The sequence below is a fragment of the Ailuropoda melanoleuca genome, chromosome 16 (assembly GCF_002007445.2).
Source record: "Ailuropoda melanoleuca isolate Jingjing chromosome 16, ASM200744v2, whole genome shotgun sequence".
In the NCBI taxonomy this organism is placed as follows: domain Eukaryota; kingdom Metazoa; phylum Chordata; class Mammalia; order Carnivora; family Ursidae; genus Ailuropoda; species Ailuropoda melanoleuca.
This window is the reverse complement of record NC_048233.1, coordinates 11,881,595-11,906,761: the sequence shown is the minus strand read 5'-3', so window position 1 is coordinate 11,906,761 and position 25,167 is coordinate 11,881,595. Positions and strand designations below refer to the sequence as shown.

Genomic DNA, 25,167 nt, shown 5'->3' with positions numbered 1-25,167 from the left:
GGAAGGGGGCGGGCGGCCGGGCGCGGGGTCTCGGTCCGTGCGCCCCCCGGCCGCACCGCGGCGAGCCAGCCGGGCCGCCGGATCTGGCCGCGAGAAGCAGCCGCCGCGGGACGCGGTACCTTCGCGGACGAAGTTGCTCACTTCCAGGCGCGACTGTTACACAACACGCCTGCCAAGTGGGGCCCCGGCCTGACTGTTCCCATTATCCCAAATTCGCCTTTGGTGTAAGCAGCGAGGCCACCTGGGTGGTGACGGTGCTGCGTTCTTAAACGCAACCGACCAACCAAAAACTCCGTTTTCATGAGGGGCCCGAGTCACCGTGTTGGGGGCCCAGCGCTCCCGTGACTTCATTATTTACACTAGCCATAAAACGTGAGAAATAAAAAAGCCCAAGGGGACAGCCGAGGATCTGTTTATCATGTGTGGTTTCATGTAATAAAACACCAGGAAGGAAAATATTTATGCACAATTGAAGCTTTCAGATAATGGGTTAATTTCCTAAAACAAACAAACAAAAACCCGGTGATTAACTTGAGAAAATACGAGTAGATCTTTAAATGAATGGATACTGCAAAATCCTAAAGGAGTTTATTAAACGCCAGTTGCAAAGATCCTAAGGTTCTGGGTGTTTCAAATTGTTTGGAGAAAGCACACCTCTAACCAGCCCATGATGAATAAGGAGAGGAAAAACCTGTTGCATAATCTCATTTGCCCTGGGATTTGCTCTGCCGTCCCCTTGAACCAAGGGGAAGTGAGTTAAGATGCAGGGTTTTTAAAACTCTCTGAAGTTTTTATTTACCTAGTACTCTGGCTGCCACTTCTGCTTTAAAAGATTATAAGTAAATACTCTGCTCTTACAAGTCAACCAAACCTATCAAACCTGTTTAGAAAATGACCAGGTATGTTTCTTTTCTTTCTTCCGGGGTGTGTGTGTGTGTTTGAGAAATGTGCCATCCTTGAAAGACCTTCTAAGTACTATTTGGGGAACTTAGGCTCTCAGAAAAATCCCACTTTATGCCACTCATTTTGTGGGGCTGATTGAGAGTGCACATAGGTGACAACTCATTCCTCAAAGGTTGTATCCTATTTCAAACTCCATGAAGAAGAGAGATTTTTTAAAGTTAAGGTAAATTTTTAAAGGAAAATAATTCTTACCAGTTAGTTTCAATTATTTACTTTTCCTTGAGAATCATATATTGGTGGACATACAGCTTGGGAGGCCCGAGTTAATTGAGACTTGCGGAGTTCTCCCATTTGGTGAAGGCAGAAAGCTGGAGAAGTGAATTGGAAAACTAGGAATTTGTGGCTTTCAGAATGTGACTAGGCACCGTGAAAGTTTTTTGATTTTTGTTTTTTAAAATAAAGTTGTAGATTTACTGAGTTTGAGGACTGTGTAGAAGGTTACTGTTACAAAAAATTGAGGGGGGGCAATTAACAGTGAACGTTTTATATAAAAACTTGGGTCAAATTCACCAGCCCAAAAGTTAGTTTTTGGGTAAAATAATGCATACTTATCAAAGTTCCACATGGGAGAAAATTAGAAATGGTTTATTAATTCTGCTGGCAATATGGTGAGTAGTGTATGAAGGAAAGTGAGTTCAAGTACTGTAGACCTACATTCGTATGTAAAATAATTGAATTGGCTATAAAGTAAAAATAGTCCTGTAAAATTGAGGGTTAGGGGTCTCTCCGGCCAAAAACTTAGTGGCTGTAACTGAAAAGGGGGCAAAAGAGAAGATCCTGTTAACCCAGTTCTTTTCCTTTTTCTTAAACATTTTAAACCTTATTTGTAGAAGTGAGGCTGAGATCAGGTCCGAGATGGGTGCAGAGTTTAGTCTGGGGCCAGGAGAAGGACCAGGGTTGATGCTATTTTCTATAAATGCTTGTATTGAGAATTTGATTCTGTGGAGGTTTTGGTGTATGAGATTATATACTGATGAAGTTGATTTGCATAGCTGTCCAATATTAATGTTTTCCTATTTTCAACCAATCCCAATATCCTACTAAATATATTTTGCTAGCATTACTAGTGCAATTTTCCCCAGAAACCTAACTTTTCCTGGATTATCCAAAAAAGTGGGATTTTCTATCCTGTGTTATTTGGACTAAAAATTTCACTGAACGTTTAACTGTTCTTAAAATGCTTTGCATTCTCAAGCAAGTGCTATTTTAAGTTGAAGAAGTAAATTAATATAGAGTAAGTTGATTTGGATCAGAATTCCAAGAAAAGGGAGGAAAGAAATCAGGAGAAACAGAAACCAGATTTTATGACAGACTTTAACAGATTGAAAAAACTAGTTAAAAGACTTCATAGGAAAAACCACAGTTGATGCTTGATTGGCTTTTTAAAACTTGTATGAAAATCTAAAATCATAAAAAAAAATGTTACTAATGTTGGCTTAAGCCAAAACATAATTAAGAAAGTAAGTCTTGCCCAAAGCCACATGATATATTCCAAAGCCAGATGTCAAATTTTTTTTATTTTCTTGTGTTGTGGATAATCTCATATTTTTGTATATTTCATTAGCCCAGATGATCAAGGGTTGGCTATGTGAAGGGATGAGGTTCATAAAGGTTGGCTGGATTTAAAGAAGCAAGCTCAGGCTTTAGAAGAGGCCATTCTCATACACTGAGAAAGGGAGTTTGAAATTTAATCAAATAAATGACTGGAGGAAACAGAAGTGTCTCAAAAGGAAGGATCTAAGATTACTAAGGACAGGTACAAAGAAATAAAAGCTTGCCAGAGGTGTGATCAATAAAGAAGGAAATGGGATACCTCTTGGCATGAAAGAAAAAAGGGATAAAGGGAAAAAATACTCTTCAATACTTCAACAAGAAGGGAGTAATGAAACTTCACCTCCTCCTTGATTGGGATTAGATACCTCATTATAGGTATCATCAAAAAGTCATGAGATTTTTCATGACATAAAAAATTTAATCTAGGGAGAAGGGATGGATGAAGTAAATTATGAGCATAAGTTGTGTGAGAATGTAGAACTTGAAATTGCCAAATATAAAGTAGAGACCCACTGAAATTTCAATGGAGTTATTAGAAAGTGAGGGATAGGTTATAAAAAGTTGGAACTATTGACTAAATTGATTTTTAGATTAACTATAGGTATAAATTGATTAAGCAAAACAATTATTAACGATATGCTATTTATATATACTGAAGTGGATACCAAAAGCTGGAGACATGGATCCATGCCCTTAATAAGGAGAGGAGGATTATAAGAATTTTAAGGGAAGCATGTACATTTGTAAAAATAAACAAGTATCAGACAGCTGGGAAGTGCCAAATTCATGGTATAAGGGAGAAAGAGATTAGAGCATTGGGGGAGGTAATGGGGAGGTAATCTTCATAGAGATAACAGAATTTGACCTTGGCCTTAAGGGGTGGTTAACGTGAGTCTGGAGGAAAGGTAGTGGGGGAGGTCATTCATCCATCTCTTCATTCAGCAACTTTATTTGGAGCCTCTACTATGTGTTAGACACTGTTCTAGGAACTGGGCATACAGTGGAAAATAAGGTAAGGTTTTTGTCCTTAGGGACCTTACATTCTAGTGGGAGAAGATGGAGGGATAGTGAACAAGTAAACACTACATGGAAAATTTGATGACAAATTGTGATGTCTAATGAAGATAATGGGCAGGATCAAGGAAATCATAGAGGGCTAGTTATGGGCCCACTTACTCTGTTTTGCATATGATATTCTGATGAATGTTAATGATACAATTTTAATTAATTGATTAATTAATTTTTAAGATTTTATTTATTAGAGAGCACAGAGGGAGAGGGAGAAGCAGACTCCGCACCTAGCAGAGAGCCTGATGTGGGACTTGATCCCAGGCCCCTGAGATCATGACCTGAACCAAAGACAGACACTTAACTGACTGAGCCACCCAGGCACCCCTAAGCTGTTTTTCTACAAATAGTAGAAACTTGAAGTGAAATGTCAGTTCCGAAATGGGGAAGTCTGGACTTACCGTAGTTATCTGACCACTGTGTTTTGATATTGTTGAGATGTTCTTCATCGTGTCAACTAAAATTTTTTTAGTGACTGTTTCATGTTTTTATTCATATTTATGAAGTACTTCTCAAGTGTTCTTTAAAAAATATGTTCCGTCCTCTTGTCTGCACTTTTTGCAGTTTTAAATTAAAAAAAAAATCTACAGGTGAAATTGAGGTAAAGGATTCTAAAAAGGATTTATATTAAGTGTATATTACGTGTCCTTCTACAATACATTCTGATGTACTTGGTATAAGCCTATGGAAAATAAAAGTTTTCAGAGGAGGTGGGAAATTCTTTAGCATTCCCTTGGTTTCGTTCTAAACTAAATATTCAGAGAAGAATTGTAGATATAACACTAGGGGTCTGTGGTGTGTGTGAGAAGGACACTAGAACTCAGATTTGTTTTAGAGGCTACATGAGGAGTGGGGCTGACTGCAGTTTACAGAAAAAAGATGCACTCTAAGTTGTAATGGTAAATGGCAAGGTCATTAATACTAAATAATTTCCATTCTCCCCCTTAAAATTAATGGGGAAAGATATGTGTAGAGAGGTATATGCTGCTTTTTGTTTGCATTGTGTAAATTAAAAAAAATACCACTCATATCCTAGATAGTGCCTAGTAGAGTCATCTTTTGATAAGTGTTTGCTGAATAAATTGAGTAAATTTTCACATCTGTTCCTTTTGATCATGGTTCCATTATGTCTCTAGCTTAGAGCATTGTTTTTTGAGCTTTGAGTTGAAACCTCTAGGGGGTTGCCTTACAGCCTTGGGCACCTGACTTGTTTGAGCAGTATGCTCATTCTAGAACCTGGACCCTGACCTCACCTCCAGCTTGCCTGATGCTGTGGCTGACCTGGGCTCGTCTTTTCCGAAGTGGTGGGTGGTTGTCTCCTATCAGCTCTTTCTCTTCCTGAGTAGCTGAGCTGTGTCCTCTTCTGGTTACTTCTCAGAACACTGAAGTGTTGCCAGTCTGGACTGTCTTATAGTGGGTTTCTTGTGTTATTTTTGTTTGTTGTTTGGTTGGGAGAGAAGCACATTCCTCAGGAAGATAGTTGTTGACTTTGTTTTGTAAGTTTATATACCTTACATGGTATATAAAGCATGGTATTATTTCCTTTTCCTTCCTATCTTTAGGTAAAAATCTTGTGTTCACTTGAACTGATAAGTGATATTTTGAATGATACAAAGCAACTAAGAACTAACAAGACTTTTTTTTTTTTTTTGGGAGACAATCAGGAAACATGGAGTGTGTATTAGATGATATATAAGAATTATAACCATTAAGTTTTTATCCATGCTAATGGTACTGTGGTTATGTTAAAAAATTCTCATCTGTTACAGACACATATGAAAGTATTTATAGGCAACATGAAATGATGCCTAACATGTTTTTAAAAAACTTCAGGGTAGGCACAAACATACACAAATGGGAAGTAAATAAAATAATGTTGGCAAATTTTTGATAATTGTCGAAGCTAGGTGATGGGTATATTGGGGTTTGTTATTATTGTCTATATTATTATCTATATTTGGAAATACCCATAATAATTAAAATACACATTGCCAATTATAACCGTAGAGGGAGAAATTTAATACAGTAAAATTTTGTGGTTAGACACTTGAGCTAATTGACTAATCAGAAATCTCCCCTTCACATTTTCTATAAGTTCTGCTTTTACTAATGGATTTTTAAAATAAGGAGAATTTTAGTCATTAGAAGTATTTAAAACCCTGAGTTTTGAGACTTTGTAATAATAACATACTTGTAGTTTATAAATTGCTTTAACATATTTTTTCTTTAATCCTCAGAACAAGATACGAGTTATCCATTTTACAGATGAGGAAACTAAGACTTTAGAGAGATTAAGTAATTTATCCAGGTCCCAAAGCAAGTAAGAAGCGGTGCTAGACCTGGAGCCGAGATCTTCTGTTTCATTTTCAGGTGCTTATTTTCTTATATACACATTCTTCTAAGTTTTGTGGGTTATAAATCACTGGTTTTCAAACATTTTGGTGTCAGGACACCTTGTACTCCTAAAGATTATCGAGGACCCCAAAGATCTTTTGCTTATGTGGGCTATATCTGTCAATATTGAACATACTAGAAATTAAAACTAAGAAATGTTTAAAATGTTTATTCATTTAAAAACAACAAACTCGTTAAAAGTTAATATAAATAACATAGTTTCGTGAAAAAGTCCGAAACAAAAAATTAGAAGTGTGACATTTGCATTTTGCCACTTTTTTTTACTGTGTTGCTTAATAGAGAACAGTTGGATTTTCATAACTGCTTTTATATTTCAGTCTGTTGTGATAGTTTGGTTTGAATTATGTGGCTAAAGCCCTCTATATACAGATACATAGTTGAACAAGGGTGGACTATTTTAATAGCTTTTGTAATTGTGAATATCCTTTGTCACATCAAAACTCAACAAGTGGTAGATTCTTAAAAGTTAGTTTCAGTGTTGAATCCGAAACCGTACCAGTGATTTTTTTTTTTATTCCATAACATTAAAACTCAATTGGTCCATCTTGAACTTTGAATGGCTCTTTGACCCTATGTGATTTTGTAACATCATGCATTCGTCATTTGAAAAATAATGGTTTACTGAGTTATACAGATCTTACAAATGTTGACACATTTGATTACACAATATTTAACAAATCACATTCATTAATATGACCATTATTCTCATCAAAAAAGCCTTTGAGAATTGGGCAGTGATCAAGATTTTTGCTGTTGAGTTCAAGTTTTCCAAAATTTTTTCTTGAAAGCTCAAATTTTGTCATTGGCAACAGATATTGTCAATTTTTTCCTTGAAGTGTCAGGCTCACTTTATTCGTTTTAGAGAAAATGTCTGCCAAATACCTCAGTCTGAATAACTAGCTGTTGTCTGCCAGTCATTCTTTTAAGCAAAAATGGTATTCTATGAAAAAAGTATACAGTTTAGCTCACAACTCCAACAATTGTATAAACGCTTTTCCTTGAGACTGCCGTTGTGTTAAATATGCAGCAGAAGTGTTTTTGTGTACCTTCCATTCCATCACACAGAATATTAAAAAGACCAAGTTTTCAAGAGTGAGATGCAATAAAATTAATCACCCTTAATGTTTTATCAAGGATATTGTGAAGTGAAACTGGCTTTTTTTTTTTTTTTAATGATTGATACAGTGAAGAGCATAATTAGTACCAGTACTGTTTTATACTTCTGCCTTGATTCAGGCTAAAGCACCAGCAGTTTTGGCCAGCTTTGCTTTTGTACCATCAGAACGGGTATCAACATAGTTGTTTCAGGATAAATCGTGAGACTCAAAAAAGTTATTTAATACTTTGAGTAATTCAACAGCATTCCTCTTTGTTGCAACCATTCACATAAAAGAAGACCTTCTTCGATGAGTTGGCATGGATACTGCAATAGTGAAAACAAAACAGTAAGTCCTCCCACGTCTACGGATTTGTCCACTTATAAAGCATAAGTACAGTCCTTAAGGCGAGAGACTAACTTCTAACTCATGTTTGGAACTAAATCTTTAATTTGATGAGATACTGCATCATTTTTAAGTGGCACTGCTATGAATTCTTTTACTGGCTTTCCATCCAGCAGACATTCAGCAGTGTTAACTATACCAAACTTCATTAGTTTCTCAGCTATTATGTGCACTGTCCCAACCAGAGCAATATGGTTATTTACCCTGTATAATGCTTCAGTGGCTTGTTTATTTCTAATATGTAAAGTCTTTTGCTTTTAAAGAGCTCATCTTGTCAATGTTTAAAACATTCAATTTCTTTTCCTTGAAACACTAAATGAATTCATTGTATGATATTGAAGTTGTGGAGATTATAGCAGATACTACCAAAGATTGCTATTGCTAGGAGCATGGAGGTACTGAGAACACACTCAGCTGATTTCTGAAAACATATATATTTATGCCTTAATCTTACTACCTTAGAAAATTCTAAAAACCACAAACATGTATGAGCATATGTTTCATTAGTTTTCAGCAGCATACATTATCATCACACATCGTGTGTCCTCTGGATTCGCTGTTGTACGCTCAGGAGAGAATGAGAGCAAAAAAGGCAGATAACACCTTTGTTATTACCAAAAATAGTTTTGCCAGTGTGCATCTCTGGAAAGGGTCTCAGGGACCTCCCACCCTGGGGTCTCAGGATTATACTTTTATAATGCTGATATAAACTAGCACCATGTCCTAAGATATTTTAGAGAAGTCTGACATAGACATCTGTATAAATTAAGTAATGTTCCTATCTTAACTGATTAATTTATCAGGAAGAAGGGAATATGCTACTGTGTGGGATGAGCTGTGCGACCCAGAGACCATAATGGGTGGAAGGTCATTTAATATCAGAAAGTGGTCAGATAAAGGACAGACAGCAAGGAGGAGTCGGTAAAAGCACTCTGCAAGTGAACAGAAAACCGAGCATTTGTTCTCCCTTTTTTCTTTTTTTAAACTAGAAAAGCACTGAGCCCACATATATGCACATACATAGATATCTGTTCATACTCATTTACATCTGTGCTCAAAATTAGGAGTACTTGGTCATTTTCTTCTTGAATGGCAACAGAAGAGATGGTTTCATAATTGAGAGGAGAATGGGTGCTGATGGCTGTTGTTTGTTCCTTCCAACTAGAGAGGCTGTTGACCTTTTTTTCTTCCCCAAAGAAGCTCAGGGATGACAGAAGACAAATGAGGTTAGAAGGAAGAAATTATGAAAGAGTGAGTGGTGTAGACATTGGTGATCATGGGAACAGCTGCAGGCAGGACTGGGCTGTGGACGGAGTGGAGAGATAAGCACTGGAGGGCAGAGAGGGCTGGGGGGTGAAGCGGGTTCTCCTGTTTGCTGGGCTCAGGGAGAATGGGGCCCCGGGGAAGTACAGAGCTGGGTGCAGCAGGAGTCATGAGATGAACATATATTTGAAAAATTTCCATCAAAATATGGTTAAAATAACTAGAGATGGAGATGAACATATATTTGAAAATTTTCCATCAAAATATGGTTAAAATAACTATTTAAATAACTGCACTGGATAGTTTGACTTTTAATGTCTTACCAACATTTAACTTTTATTATAACCCGTATATGTTCCATTATAGTAGAAAATAGAAATGCCATGAGTTTGGTGTAGTGCTGGTAAGTCTCTAAGCTTTGGTTGTGAGCACCAGTATATGGAAATATCGACTGGGCCAGGTTTGGGACTGCAGATTCAAGGGTGAAATTGTAATACTTTATTTTTTACTAACAGGAGACAGAAGAGTTTGGCTCCAATAGGTATCATTTATCAGTTTGTCATATATGTGGTACTTATTTCCAAAAAGGATTTGAGATGGCAGAAGGAAGGATCAAAGTCAGTAATGAAGAACAAACATGATTCTAAATCATGTTTTTTCACCTAACGTTTTCCCTATTGATGACATTTTAGTTGAGTCATATAGTTGAGGTACTGTACGGTAGTTAAATTGGTCTCTATTAACTATTCAGGAGAAATATAATCCTGTCGCCTCTTAGTTGCATGTAGTGTAAGCAGAATATATTGTGATGGGAGTGAGATTGGGCAGGAAAATCACAGCAAGCTAGAGAAAAATTTTTTTAAAAATTCAGAACTGCTTTCAGCTGTAGTTAACGGAAATCCACTAGCAGAGGTTTAAACCGTAAGCAGTTTGTCACTGTGCAGTTCATGAAGTTCAGAGGTTGATTTAGCTGCTCAGCAGTGTCCTCAAAGCCCCTGGTTCACTGTGGTCTTTGACTCTGCCGTCTCTTGTGTGTTCACTTGCTGACGCCAGGTCACAAAATGGCTGCCTCAGCTCTAGGCATCACATTCCTTTCCAAGTCAAGAAGAAGGAAGGGGACCAAGCAAGCAATCCTTCCCCCTGTGCTTGCCTAACAGAGAACAAAATCTTTTCCAGAGGCATCCATCCTATTTTCTCTTAAGTCTCATTTGTTTGAACTGTATTACAAGACTGCCCCCAGTCACAGGAGAGACTGGGGAAATGTTTATGACTGAGGGGAATGGGATTAACATGGTTGGCATATCATTTTCTAGGGTTTGGCACACTGCATGAGCCCAGGAGAAATTGGGATTCTGTTAGCAAGTTAGAAGGAAAGCCATATCTGTTGGGTAGCCGTGTGTCTGTCATAAATACAACGAAAGGAAAGCCCAAAGATGGTTAAGTAACTTGCTAAGATAACTTTCCTTTAGTCTGGAGGCTGTTTTAAGTGTTCCTCCTCAAATAAGGCCACATCCGTTTTCTTTCTGATTTTAGCGGAGGATTATACAGACCTTTATCCCAATTAGGTGTAGAGCTAATTAAAGGCTGGTCTCAGTGTTCTCAAGTGTGAAGTGAGAATATTGTATTAACATCATCTCAGACGTAGTCCCCAATTCTAAAATTCCTGTCTCTCCTTTTTTTTTCCCCCTGTCTTGACCATTTCACATTTATTAACCTTTTTTATCAAAAAAGTGGACAGGATTAGAGAGAGGATAGGAAAATGTGTGGTGTTTCCTAGTCGCATTGCTAGCTGGGTAATATCTTTAATAAAGATCTTGATGGTACAGAAGGTTAAAGCTAAAATGAGGTTTTGACTTTTGGGCAGTTACTTATATTCTGCCCCAAATGTCCACTGAAAATGGAAAACTAAATACATTTTTATTTTTCTAGAGGAACATACGTGTGTGTAGTCTATAATCAAAACACCCTCATACAGTGTTCTGAGAAAATGCAAGTTGTCCTACTAGGAGGCTTAATTTTAAACACCGTGGTTAAAAACCTGGTAGAAATCCCCTTTTGCTTGTTGGGCATGTGTTCTTGTTTGTTAATACTGTTCGCACTGCGTATCTGCCTTAGATAAAATTAAAGGACAACTAAAGGAAAGTGATTCCCTTCGTGCATTATGGCAACTAAATTTTACTTGAATGAGGCAGAACCTTTGAGGTTTCGAGTGCCTTTAAATGGGATTCTATTTGTGTTTCAGCGAGAGCAGTGACCTGCTTCCTCATATAAAATCCTGTCAAGATTATATGAATTTGGACATGCAGTGAGTTGAAAATCATATTCCCAACTCTAGTAAATTGCAGAGCAATTACACTGCTTATAAAAGAGGCTGTTAAAATGTTAACCTAAAAAGTTTTCATCTTCTATCCAACAAAAATCTTGTAGAGTGATTCCACTGCATTTTATTTGTGGTTTATCAGTATTGGGAGACCCTGGAGATTAACGTCGTTAACTGTGGCATTTAAGGGACCAAAAGGCACCTGTGCTTTGGGGTGTATTTTTAAGAATAAAATGCATGTACGTATACAAATTTAACAGCTGCTTTAAACAGCTTAGGGGTAGCCTAGGGGCATCTCATTTCATTACCACAGAATATCCAAATATCAGAAACTTTTTCTTCTACTGAAACCCTCTTAAGTATGTAATTAAAGCAATTGTTTTCATTTTTCCTTATGTGAGTGACTAAGAGCCTTGTTAATGTAAATATTCAGGAGGCTTGATTTTATAACCAACAATAAAAATCATGTACAGCGGAAAACCCCTTCTTCTCTTGTCTACAGTCCAACTGAAAGACAAACTCTAGCATTTTTTTCTAGCAGATGAATGACCCATGTTGAAGGATCTTAGATGCTGTCAGTGGCTATCTCATTATAGAATGTAATTAATGATGTTAGTTTAAGGAGATACAGTATTTTGGGGGGGGGGTTGGGGAATTTCCAAGTACAAATGTTAGGCAGTGTGGTTTTCACTTGCCAGGAAAAAGTAGTTTTATACAAGTTTTTAGTAAAAGTTATTGTGAAATCATTGGAGATTTTTATTATGGAAATGACCCTTCATTCATTCATTAAAATAAGCACTTTGGCTTCTGAGTCTGGTAGGCTTTTTTTTTCTGGACAAAAGATCCATTCTTTCTGCCAGTGGTCATCAATATGTCATTGTTATCAGCATGAACAAGTATTTACTGAGTGACTTGTAAGAGTGAGGTATTAGAAGGGACGCAAGGAAGTATAGCATGTACTCGGTCATCAAGGAGTTTACCCTTGGCACCATCTCTGTATTTTTTTACTCTTCATGATTTAAACAGATCACCATAAAAGATTCCTTATTCTTCTCACTGGACGTTCTTCAACTGGGGGTCCAGCACACCAGTCTCCACTTTCCTAGGCTGGGGGATAAAGTCATAGTTAGAAGTGGAGGCCAGTCTGCTTGAGGTCCTCTCCTGGCCATTTCTCCTACCCTCCTGTGACTGCGACCTGCCCTCCTTGCTCGGAGCGGTGTGCTAGCTGGCTGCTTCTGTAGGGTAGTTCAGGAGAAGGACGACTGTCCTGGGGCACTTCTTGGCTCCTTGAGAATATGAAAGGTTGGCAAGGACACAGCAAGAAAAAGTAGGAGATCTATTGTCATTCTTCTTCTTTTTTCTTATTGTGGTAAAAACAACAGAAAATTTGCCATCTTAACTAGTAGTGTTAAGTATGGTCACTTTGTTGTTACACATATCTTTAGAACTGTTCCATCTTGCAAATCTGAAGCTCTTTACTCATTAAACAACAAATCCCCATTTCTCCCTGCCCCCAGCCCCTGGTAGCCATTCTACATTCTGTTTCTATGATTTTGAGTATTTTAGATACTTCATGTAAGTGGAATCATATAGTGTTTGTGTTTTGGTGACCTATTTTGCTTAGAGTAATGTCTTCAGGATTCATCCATGTTGTGACACGTGACAGGATTTCCTTCCTTCTAAAAGCTGATTAATGTTGTATTTTATGTATAACCATGCTTTTTTTATTCATCTTATCAATGGACCTTTGAGTTGCTTTTAGTTATTATGAACAATGCTGCTATGAACATGGGTGTACAAATATCTCCTAGAGACCCTGCTTTCAATTCCATTAGATATATATCGGGAAGTTGAATAGCTGTACCATTTGGTAGCTCTATTTTTAATTTTTTGAGGAGCCACCATACTGTTTTGCATAATGGTTGCACCATTTTATAATGGTTGCACCATTTTATAATCCCTCCCAAGAGTGCACAAGGTGTTAAGCATCTTTCATCTACTTGTTGGCCATTTGTATATCCTCTCTGGAGGAATGTTTAAGTCCTTCACCCATTTTTAAATTAGGTTATTTGATTTTCTTTGGTAAGATGCCATTTTGTTTTTAAAATGTGGATTGGCAACTTAGAACTACTCACAGACCAGGTGTGATAACGCCGGGGATACAAAAATGGAAAGAGTGGGGGTAGAGCACCCGCAGAGCGGCCTCACTCCCCCATCTCTAGCTGTTGCCAGTGCAGCCGGCTTAGTTGAGGGCTTTGTAGTCCAAAGAGAATTTGAGGCCTCAGATTCATTCTTCTAGTCTTCCTCCTCTTCCCCATTACCTGTGGGGGTAGACAAGATGATAACTGAGGTGTTAAAATTCTTAGTTTTGAGAGTATTGCCTTTTATCACCTGACCTCGAGCAGCTAACATCTCCTTCGATCCTAGGTAATACTGACCCCTAGAGTGAGAAATCTTTGTTGATGGCTAATAAGAAGCACTCCACAAAAGCTTTGTCAGATCTTTGGTTTTTTAATTTTTACAAATTTTACTCCTTTTGCTCTTCATACTGGTGGTATGACTCTCAAATCCTGAGCCTAAAGATTCGTTCTTTTACTGCTGCTCCACACAAGCCCTTCGGTGGGTATGTTGTACTTTGCCCTGGAGATAGATGGCAGTTGTTGTTTTTTAAAAACCTACTCACATGAGGAAATAGAAGCCAAAGTTCATTGGACAGCATATTTGTTGTTGTTTTAAATTCACAGAGCAAACAGAACACCCAGTCTAAATTCAGTGAATTTTTATTTCTGTAAAACCAGCTGAAGTTTTGGGTTAAATGCCAGCTTTAAAGAAGTATTACCCAACTGATTTGTTTATTCTTTGTGGCTTTCCTAGTGATATCGTGGTAGTAATTAAAAGAAGTAATGTGATTGTGGTGGTTGAGGTTGAAGGATGCTGTGGACTGTGCTTATAACATGCGTAGAATTACTTTTAGATTTCAGGTACTTGATATTTTTAAATTTTTTTGCATCTTATGGATACTGTTTGGCAGATGACCAGTCTTCAGGGAGCTCATCTTAGTTATATGGAGTTATATATTATCACCATATGGTGCCATGACTTAAAATGCCCTAATGCTAATAGCATTCTACGAGGTAATAAGAGCAACAAGTAAAATCCAGTAAACCAAATACGAGTGGGTGAGGAATGTGACCCAGAAAGAGGGAGGAGTTCATAGTGCTTGCAGTAGAACTCAAGATAACCAGTCCAGTGTTGCCTTTGTGCTTGGCTATCCATGGCATTGGCATTGCTTTCCAGTATGTTGTCAGGTCTCGATGGAACATTACCGATCTCTTCGTTTGCTAAGATACTGAATAGAGCTGAGTGTGTGAACAGGGGAGGTAATGTAGAAGACTAAGGTAACTTCAGAGCTACAGTGTGGGAAGCTGCCAGAACGTACAGAGCCACCCTAGGTCATTCTTAACCTAGATTATACAGAACTTGAGGATTGAAAATGCATTTGATAACATTATGACAATCTCATTGCAAAAGATTATTTTGGCCCTGTGGGGCTCCTCATCACCCATCTCTGATTATGGATGGTCATTTAGTTGTGAAAAAACACAAACCCAAAGAACAGGTAAAGTGAAAAGATAAAACTAACTTATGGTTGGTAATTAGTAGGTCAGAATTCGTTAATGTCATCATTATCAAAAGGGTGTAAGATTTCCCCTCCAAATGATACCATTTCATAAATTTATAATGTATACAACTATCAGGTGTTTTCATTATTCATTTATTTATGTTGCATGGGAAAAATAACATTTTTATACTGTAATTTCACTACAGTGTTACTCTTTAACAACATTAATATCATTTGAAATAGAAGTTCTCTTCCCTTTTGGATGCTTCAGATTCCACATTTTAAACATTAGAGTGGTACATATGGCTCTGAGATTGATTTGGTCACCATTTCTCTGATCTCTTTGGTATTTGGTGGGGAAAGATTTGCTAGGAAATGTGACTGAAGCGATCACTACAATTTTGGCTGGATAGTAGCTTTTAGAATAGCATTAGACTTCATTGTCCATGTACCTTTTTATCAGAGTAACTTAAAATTTGATCATGATTTGTGTGATAATAAGTTAGTTTTTTCTAATTAGGGAACACATAAGATTTTGACAGTATTAAAAAATCAATATAATTCACCACATTACCTGTAAAAATAGAAAAATCATATGACTATCTCAATATATTCAGGCGAAGCATTTGTTAAAATCTAATATCTGTTCATGATACAATGCTCTTAACAGACAAAACTTAGGGACTTCCTAAATATGATACCAAGTTCTGGTGAGTATAGAGAGCAAATGGAATTTTCATGTATTCCTGGTGGGAGTGCAAAATGGTACAATTTCTTTGAAAAACAGATTGGCAGTGTCTTATAAAGATAAGTGTACACTTCTCATATGACTCATCAGCCCTACTCTTAGGTGTTTACTTAAAAATGCAAACTTATGTTCCCGCAAAAACCTGTATTCAAATGGTTATGCAGCTTTGTGTGTAATCACCAATAACTAGAAAGAACCCAAATTTCCTACAACTGGTGAATGCAAATACAAAGTGTGGTGCATCCCTACGAACTATTGATGTATAGTTTAATAGATAGATAAATCTTAAAGGCATTATATTGAGTGAAAGAAGCCGCTCTCAAAAAGTTATACACTGTGTGGTTCAATCTAAGTCCTATTCTAGAAGGGCAAAACTGTAGGTATGGAGAACAGGCGAGTGGTTGCTGGGGTTTGAGGGTGAGGGGAAAGTGTTGATTACAAAGGAGTGGATGGTTACATTTAGTCAAGACTCCTAGAACCGTACAGCAGAAAATATGAATTTTATTTTATGTAAATTAAAAATAATACTTTGTTAAAGGTAAGTTCAATAATATTCCTAGATACCACATCTGTATACAAAATATGTATTTCTGTGTAATGGTAATAACCGGAAGATGAAGTTTTGAGAAAGATGACATAATTTCAAAAAATTCAAATACCTAGGACGAAATAAATCTAGTGAAAGATGTCTAAAATCATTACACAAGCTGATTCTAGAATTTATATGGAAACACAAACAGCAAGAATAGCCAAGGTAATAATATCAAACAGAAGCAAAATTGCAGGATGTACACTATTGGATACACAGTGTGGAATTAACAGGTCAGTGGAATAAAGACCAGAAATAGACCTACAAAAATAAATGTGTGTGTATGCAATAAATACATAGAAGTATGTATATTTATGTGTACGTGTATACATATACACACTTAATTTATAATTAAGGCAGCATTGTACAGCAATGTGGAAAGAAAAGTCTTTTGAGTAAATGATCCTGGGTCAATTGCATATGCTGTCCATACCAGAAAAAAATCAGTTTTGATCCCTGCTTCACCTCATACATAAAAATAGATTTCAAGTCAATTGTAGATTTAAATGCGAACGTTTCTGGAGGGGCTCAACATATTAGTCATCACAGAATGCTGAATAAAACCGTGGCGAATTTCCACTGCACGCTGACCTGGATAGCTAAAATTTAAAAGCAAACAAATACAACAACAACAAAAACTTGAAAATGTCAAGTATCAACAAAGATTTAGAATAACTAGTAATCTCCAACACTGATGGTGGAGTTGTAAATTGGTATAGCTCCTTTGGAAATTTGATAGTATTGTAGTAAAGCTCCTCCTAGTCGTCATACCTCCGATCCAGTAAATCCACTCTTCAGTGTGTACCCAGCAGAAACGTGTACTTTTGTTCACCAAAAGTCACGTACAAGAATGTTCATAGTACAATTTATAACAACTCCAAACTGGAAACAACCTAGATGGCCCGCCAGTAGAAGAATGTCATATATTCAGTGAAGGACTGTATAGCAGTGAACAGGGAAAACTATTGCTATTTACAACAACATGGGCTCAAATAATAGTGTCGAACAAAAGAGTTTATACAAGCAAAAACAGGCAAAACTAAGTTGTGGTGTAAGAAATCGAGATAGCAGTGACCTTTATAGGGAAGGAGATTAATTGTTGAGACAGTATATAAGGCCAATTTCTGGAGTCTTCTATTCCTTGATCAGGATGGTAGTTGCATGAATACGCTAACTTTGTTAAGAGTTCTTCGATTGTACATTCATATTTGTATGCTTTTTAGTATACATGTTGTATTTGACTTTTTAAAAGTTTATTAAGAGAGATTTTGAGTTAACTAGGAGAGAATGGCATCCAGATTGTATCAGTTTCTTTTTTCACTAGGAAACTTTGTATTACCAGTGTCGTAGGAGAGAAAATTATTCCTATCTACAAATAAATAACTAGCTTCATAAATACATATAGAGAACAGTTTTAAATCCTTTCCTAACTAAGTCAACGCATGCCTGAGCGGCTTAGGTTTCCATTGCTTTTGCTGTTAGGGAGAGCCCCATTCTTCCTATATCCCTGTTGTTTTGTTGTTTTTTGTTTCACAAAATAATACGTTTTTGAAATAAGTCACAGAGGTGAAAAGTACAGCATAGGGAATAGAGTCAGTCATATTTTAATAACATCATATGGTGAAAGATGGTGACTACACTTATTGTGGCAAGCACTGAGTAATATACAGAATTGTCAAATCATTGTGTTACACACTTGAAACTAATATAACCTTGCATGTCAACTATACTTCAGTAAAAAGAGAACTTAAAAAAAAGAATGTATTTGTGGAAACCATTCTACATCAGTACATATAAACATCTTTCTTTTTGGACAGCCATAGGGAATAATACCACATTGATAATAGTATACTTAACCCATTAATTGGTCACTGACTCGAGATTGTGTCTGTTTCTGACTTTTTACAATATTAAACATGTTTTTCAGTGAACAGTATTTCACATATAATATATTGGGCAAATATTTATATGGGATAAATTAATTGGAAGTAGAATTTTTGTATCTTAGAGTATGTATATTTTCTTTGTTTTTGTATATTTTAAACTTTTTGTTTGGAAATAATTTTAAACATACAGAGAAGAAAAAAATCAACATATACTGTTAACAGTTTGCCCCCTTTGTTTTTTCATCTGCTCTGTCTTCATGTGTATACATGATATATTTTTCCACTTGAGAATAAGTGGACACATCATGGCCCTTTATCCCCATCCACTTCAGTGGCTCTCCAGAGAACAAGAGCATTCTACCCATAGTAGAGCTGTTAACTCCAGTAAACCTAACATTGATTTAATACCCCTATCCTTTCTGTCTTTTGTATTTCGTCTTGCCAGTTATCCAATAAGATTCTTCATAGCATGTTTTCCCTCTAGTATGGGATCCAGTTGAAGATCAGATACTGCATTTACTTGTCATGTATCTTTTTCATTTCCTTTTATTTGGTATAGTTTCTTGGCCTTTCTTTGTCTTTTTTTTTTTTTTAAATAACAGCTTTATTGGGTTATCATTCACATACCATGCAATTTACCCTTTGACAAAATTGAGATCTAATTCACAACTATAAAATTCATTTTTTTAATTTTTAAAAAAATTTTTATAACGATTTTGTTTGTCAGAGAGAGAGAGAGAGAGAGCACAAGCAGGGGGAGCTGCAGGCAGAGCGAGAAGCAGGCTCCCGGCTGAGCAAGGAGCCTGATGCGGCACTCGATCCCAGCACCCTGGGATCATGACCTGAGCCGAAGTCAGATGCTTAACCACTGAGCTGTCCAGGTGTCCCTAAAATTCATTTTTTCTAAAGTTAAAAAAAAAAAATTAGTATTTTTTAAATATACCCATGGAACTATGCAAGCATCAGAACTAACTCCAGAACATTTTTTTAACTTTATTTTTTTAATTTTTATTTATTTATTTGTCGGCAGGGGGGAGCACACAACCAGGGGGAGCAGCAGGCAGAGGGAGAAGCAGGCTCCCCGCTGAGTAAGGAGCCCAATTTGGGACTCGATCCCAGGACCCTGGGGATCATGACCTGAGCTGAAGGCAGATGCTTAACCAACTGAGCCACCCAGGTGTCCCTAACTCCACAACATTTTTATCACCCCCCCCCAAAACACATTAACAGTCATTCCCCGTCACCCTCATCCCCCCACCCCAGGCAGCCTCTGGCAACCACTGATCTTTCTGTCTCTATAAATTTGCCTATTCTGGGCATTTCATATATACAGATTCATTTAATATGTAGCCTCTGTGTCTGGCTTCTTTCACTTAGGATAATGTTTTCAAAACTTGTCCATGTCATAACAGGTAGCAATATTCATTTGTTTTTATGGCTGAATAATATTCCATTGTGTGGATATATAACATGTTTTGCCTAGCCATTCATCATGTGGACATTCTTGAACAGTTTTTTGTGCCTGTTTTCAATACTCTCTTATCTAAATTCTGATCTAGGCTTCATGTGTCATTATACCAGTCAGCAGAACTTTCTTGGTCATTGTTTCCTTTAGTGTTTTGTAATGGGTCATGAGTAATCAGAGACACAGTTGTTGGAAGACATGGCAGTTTTGTCATTCTGAAGTGGTCTGTTGACTAAAAAGTTTGAGGATCGTAAAGTCTAGGCAGCTAACTTCTGTCTACAACTATTCTAGGTTGTCCAGCTCCTGAGTGCTACACCTTTTGCCTACCTTACTGGACCCTGCAATAATGCCGACTAGTTTTACTAAGACTTCCTCTTTTACTCTCCTGCTTACGCTTTGTAGGAGATGCCGACGGGCAGAAATGTCAGTGTGATCTTGTCAGAAAACTGTCAGAGTCGTAAAGCCGTCCTTCCCTTTTACGCTTCTCTTTGGGTTTGTATTTGTGATGGGGGAGGGAGCAGCGTGTACCTGGGATCTGAAGGAAGGAGACTGTCTTGCCTCTGCCCCCTTTCCCTCTGCCGAGTCTGTGCTGCAAACTGCCTACCTCCTGAGGATGAATCTGCGTTCAGTGTTTCCTGGCAGGAAGCAGTCAGCCTCGGGGTCCAGCGGAAAAGAGGTTGCCTCCAGAGTTTGTAAAAGAGTGTGCTGGCTAGTAATGTCCCTGCTCCCTCCAAATTTCTCTTGGCCAGAAGTTATTTGTGAATACAAGGAGATCGTATAGCACCCTAAGGAGTTGGAGTAGGAGAGCATCCAGGGTAAATACAGGTCGGTGAGATTTATCATCTCCTCCTTGTTGACTTTCAGACGCCACCACTAGACATTCTTTCTCTTCTCCCAGTCTTGGTGCACCCCTCTCCACAGCTTTCCGGGTATCTGGTGCACATGTTTTATTTCTATGGTATTGTGTCACCCAAAGATGCCTGGACAGAAAGGTTTGCGTAATCCAGATGTTCAGGGCGCCTGGGTAGCGCAGTCGTTAAGCGTCTGCCTTCAGCTCAGGGCGTGATCCCGGCGTTCCAGGATCGAGTCCCACATCGGGCTCCTCCGCTGGGAGCCTGCTTCTTCCTCTCCCACTCCCCTGCTTGTGTTCCCTCTCTCACTGGCTGTCTCTCGGTCACATAAATAAATAAAATCTTAAAAAAAAAATCCAGATGTTCAGAAATGGTGATATAAGTGAATGAGCCACTGGTCTGACCCAGTACTCAAGGGGGAGAGTCGTGTGAGCATTTTCTAGTCTGGTGTTTCTTCTCTTGTATGTTAATAAGGTATATTATGAATAGAAATTTCTGACTCTGGTTGAATGCTACCTTTTCTCCACCCCACCCCCCTGCTTTTCTTTTCTTTTTTTTTTTTAAGTAACTAACTACTGGCACAACCCTAAGAAGGGTGGGGGATGTCCTTTATTTAATGTAATAGAGATTGTTTGGCTGGTGGCCCAAATCTTGGTTTCCATCATCAGCTTATTAAATGAAGTTTTACAGGATTGGATCAGAGGTAGGGATTACAAAAGATTGTATGCCCTGTGATTTGTCCTTAGTAATGGGAAATTCCTGGGTGGAGATATTTATTTAACTTGCATTCATTCACAGGTGAACACTGAACTCTGTCTTGTCTCCCTTCAACCTTGAAAAATCTTTTCTTGATACATCTAAAAAACAGTGAAGAAAGATTGGCAACTAGATTGCTTCGACCATAAACTATTTTATGAAGCCAGAACAGGGTTTCGTGCCCCAGCACATCCTTGTGGACTTTTGTTGGGTATCATAAGTGAATTGTGGTCCTTCATTATTATTGGAATTATAGAAACTATGATATTGAGAACGTGATCTGTGACTTGATGGTATAGTCAGAACCCTACTTTGAGCAGATATTGCTTCAAGATGTAGGTGAGATGGATTTCAGTATAATGTGTGTCACCCAGTTTCTCCTTTTCTCCTTAAACTCTGCCTTCCAAGTGGCCTGTCTTTTGTGACCCTTCCTTGGGAGGCAGTAAAGGATCCACCACTACCTACTTGTGTAAAAAATGCTGATGCCTGGGTCCCACTCCCCAGAGATTTTGACTTACTGGTCTGAGATACATCAGGCTATTTAAGAATTCCACAGGTGATTTTAATGTGCAGCCAGGGTTCAGAACTGTGTTAGCCAAAATGCTCCTCCATTAATCCTGTATTGAGTTATTCCCTTTTTAGCAAGTGTTACAATTTGTAAAGTACGATTCTTCTGCATACTTAACTGTGTTCTCACAGTGACCCAGTGAAGCAGACAAGCTTCTGCTTTCAGAGTTCCTTATTCTTCATGAATGTTCTGTGGGGCTTGTTGTCTCATCATTTTGTTCTCTACTTCTTACATGGCTATTTCTTCTTTTTTATTTTTTTATTTTTTTTTTAAGATTTTCTTTCTTTATTTGACAGAGAGACAGCCAGTGAGAGAGGGAACACAAACGGGGAGTGGGAGAGGAAGAAGCAAGCTCTCAACAGAGGAGCCTGATGTGGGGCTCGATCCCAGAACCCCGGGATCCGAAGGCAGATGCTTAACGACTGAGCCACCCAGGTGCCCCTATTTCTTCTTTTTTAAAAAATATTTTATTTATTTAACTTTAAAAAAAAAGATTTTATTTATTTGTCAGAGAGAGAGTGGGCAAACAGAGGGAGAAGCAGGCTCCCCATGTGGGACTCAATCCCACGACTCTGGGATCATGACCCGAGCCGAAGGCAGACACTTCACAGAGCCACCCAGGCGTCCCTAATATTTTATTTTTAAATAATCTCTATACTCAATGTGGGGTTCAAACCCACAACCTTGAGATCAAGAGTCATAGGTGCCCCTCACGTGGCTATTTCTCTGCAGATAGTGGTGAGGCCATCTCCCCTCACAGCCACACATACCAGGTGTTTAAAAGGATGTATTTTTTTCTAATCTTTTGAAATCTGTTGCTTTCTGTGCCTTTCAGGAGCCTATTAAAATTTGCAAATGTTTGATAAGACCTATAGAGTTGTGGAAAGCACTGCTTTGTGGGAGCTCTGGTTTCTGTTCCACCATTAATGAATTATGTGACTTTGGGCAAGTACTTAACATTTTATAAAAGGGATGTTACTGACCTGTCAGAAGGCAAGCACTAGGAGTAGAATGGAATGCCTGCTTCAGCTATGAGACTTGACTTTCTCTCAGACTGACATCCCGTTCTTCCCATTATTGGCAATTCCCATTTTCAGTTCAAACACAGCTTTTGTACCTTTTGTCCTCCAGGTGCAAGAGAGACAGAGACAGAGAGAGAGAGAGACTGAGAATCAGGAGGTCTTGACAACTGATTGAATGTGAACATTGAGAGAACAAAATGTATCTTTAGGACCGTGTTTTTCAAACTTGCCTGATCCGAAGAATCTCCTGGGACATTTATTAAATGTCACAGTCTCTGCTTGAGACCTCAAGTATCAGTCTCCAGGAACGGAGCCTGGGTGATCATTTTTATCATATTTTAAATCAAATTCCTTAAGTGTTCCTTGGAGTTAGACAAAACTGAGAAGTTGCTCTATAGGAAATTGAATATAGTAGGTGGTCAATAAATGAACACATGTCTATTCCACTAATCTATTTAATTTTTCTTCTGGAGTTTTACATTTTAGCTACGGTCCAAAACCCCAGAATTCAGAAGGATGAACGCTATTTGCAAGAGAACAAACTGAACATTTACATTTTGCTTAGAGGGCCTTTTAGTCTCTGATAGTGTTCCGTGATGCTTAATTATGTTGATAGCAAATGGTGGTAGGTTTCTTTTGTACCTATTCGGGAATGTGCGCAGTGAGATAAAACACTGGAGCCTTGTAAGCATTATCATTGGAGTCTATGCCATGGACTACCTTTTATATGAGATGGTGAAACTAGATATTTTGGTATTTAAGTCATTGAGTTCTTAATAGACAATCCTGTGGTCTGCTTTATATTAAATTCCACTTTTGGCAAACTTATTTGATTTGTAATGATTGTGCTTTCAATTTTAATTTTGACTCAGTGGTCTTTGGTACTGCAGGTTACCTCTGGAAAAGGGACATTGCCCTGTACTAAATTGTATATGTTTATATTGCTTTGTATGGAATACATATGAATGCTTCACACCTTGAAGCAGGGCTGTCATAGGGATATGTAATTAAATTTTTAAAAATCTCTAATTTTTTTTCACACTACTAAGCACTGTTGGATGAATCCCATGACTCTGTATTGAAACTTTTTTTGATTAGTGTTTCATACAAAATAATTACTTTCTTCCTCTGAATAGCATGACATGAGTTACCAGTGATTAAAATATATATGCCTTAGATTTTTTGTTGCAGAAGATATATACCTTTTATATGTGCATATATGTGTGTGTGTGCGTGTAATATTTATATATATATATATATATATATAAAATGGAAATGTTAGAAATTACTGAAAAATATATAGGAGGAAGTCACCCATAATGCCAGCATCCAGTATCTACCTCTCTTTGCGTTCTGCTTTACTTATTTTGGCCTTTTAATATGACTAATGCTTCTGTTTCATGAACAATGACCTGACTAGTAAAACTTGAACTTGTACATATTGCTCATTTTGCTTGATATTGGTTCATCTGAAGCAGGGACAGAATAAGTTACGGAGATGTTTCTGGATGTTTCTATCGTAGAATAAATTGATAACGTAGTCTACACAGCCGTTTTCGCAGACACCTTCAGTCAGGAAGTCAGTTGTTTAATAAGGGTGTATTTTGTGCCAGGCATACTGCCTTGGATTTAGACCATCACCAGTTCCTTGGCTCCTTCCTTTCCTGTCAGATTTTGCAGTCGCCACTCTAGGCAGAGCCTGTCTTTAGACAACGAGCACTGTACAGGTTATAACGAGTCGTCTCCTTGCTTCGATTTTCTCCTTATTTCGATCCATAGAAAGTTACTGGTGAAATTCTTCCAGCAGTGTTCTCGTGTTCTGTTCATAAAGCTTGCGTTGGCGTGTGTGGCTTTAGACTTTCAGGAATCTGCACCGGCTGGCCCCTTCCACTTCACCAACCAGTTCTGTTACTCGCTGTTATAATCTGTGCTCTAGCCAGGAAAATCTGCACACAGTTTGTCCCTCTACTTTTGCTCATGCGTGATCTTCATCTGGAATTTTCTTTCCTCTTCTCTCTGGCAGTTCATGTCCCTGTTTTCCTTCAAAATCCTTCTTTGACTTGCTGTATACCTGCTAGCGCGTTGTCCTTTTATTTTTGCACAAATGTGCTTTTTCAACTAAATAATATTGGGGCTTTCCGTCTGTTCTGTTTTTTCTCCCCCACAGTACCCCATATGGTTTTAGAAACCTAAGTTAATTCAACTTAAACCAATACAGACACAGGTATTTTTCAGAGCGGGACATTGAGGCTTCGATAGGAACGTGTCACCTGCTTACCTGCTGCACGTGGCATGCCTGAGCCTGGCTGACGTCACACCAGAATGCAGTACCGTCCCAAAGGCGACACAGTAACCTCTTAAAAGAGAACCAGATAGCCAATAGGAACACCATCCTCTTACACTTTCATTCTTGAGCAAGTGTTTTCAGGAAATCTGTTTTTTTGGAGTCATGGGTATTTATTTTATTCTGTGAATTCTAATCCATTACTATTTATTTTGCTCTTCAAATTGTTTGGGAGATTGTTTTAAAATATGAGCCAGTAGAACTGGGAGCTGAGGTAGGGGCCTGTAGTTA

At 37.9% G+C, this 25,167-nt stretch overlaps 1 protein-coding gene across 4 annotated transcripts in view; it reads left to right on the top strand.

Annotated features, from left to right (window-relative positions):
* The first annotated feature begins 5,822 nt into the window (after positions 1-5,822).
* The window catches only part of DUSP16 (dual specificity phosphatase 16), a 70,354-nt gene continuing 51,009 nt past the window's right edge, over positions 5,823-25,167 (top strand). For 2 of the 4 annotated variants that reach the window (XM_002917980.4, XM_034645608.1), the window contains exon 1: positions 5,823-5,955. The gene's annotated coding sequence lies outside the window, so the exon portion shown is untranslated. Of the gene's footprint in view, positions 5,956-7,393; positions 7,446-21,945; positions 22,006-25,167 lie in introns of those variants that run through there. The other 2 variants (XM_034645609.1, XM_019798313.2) reach the window with 2 other exon arrangements.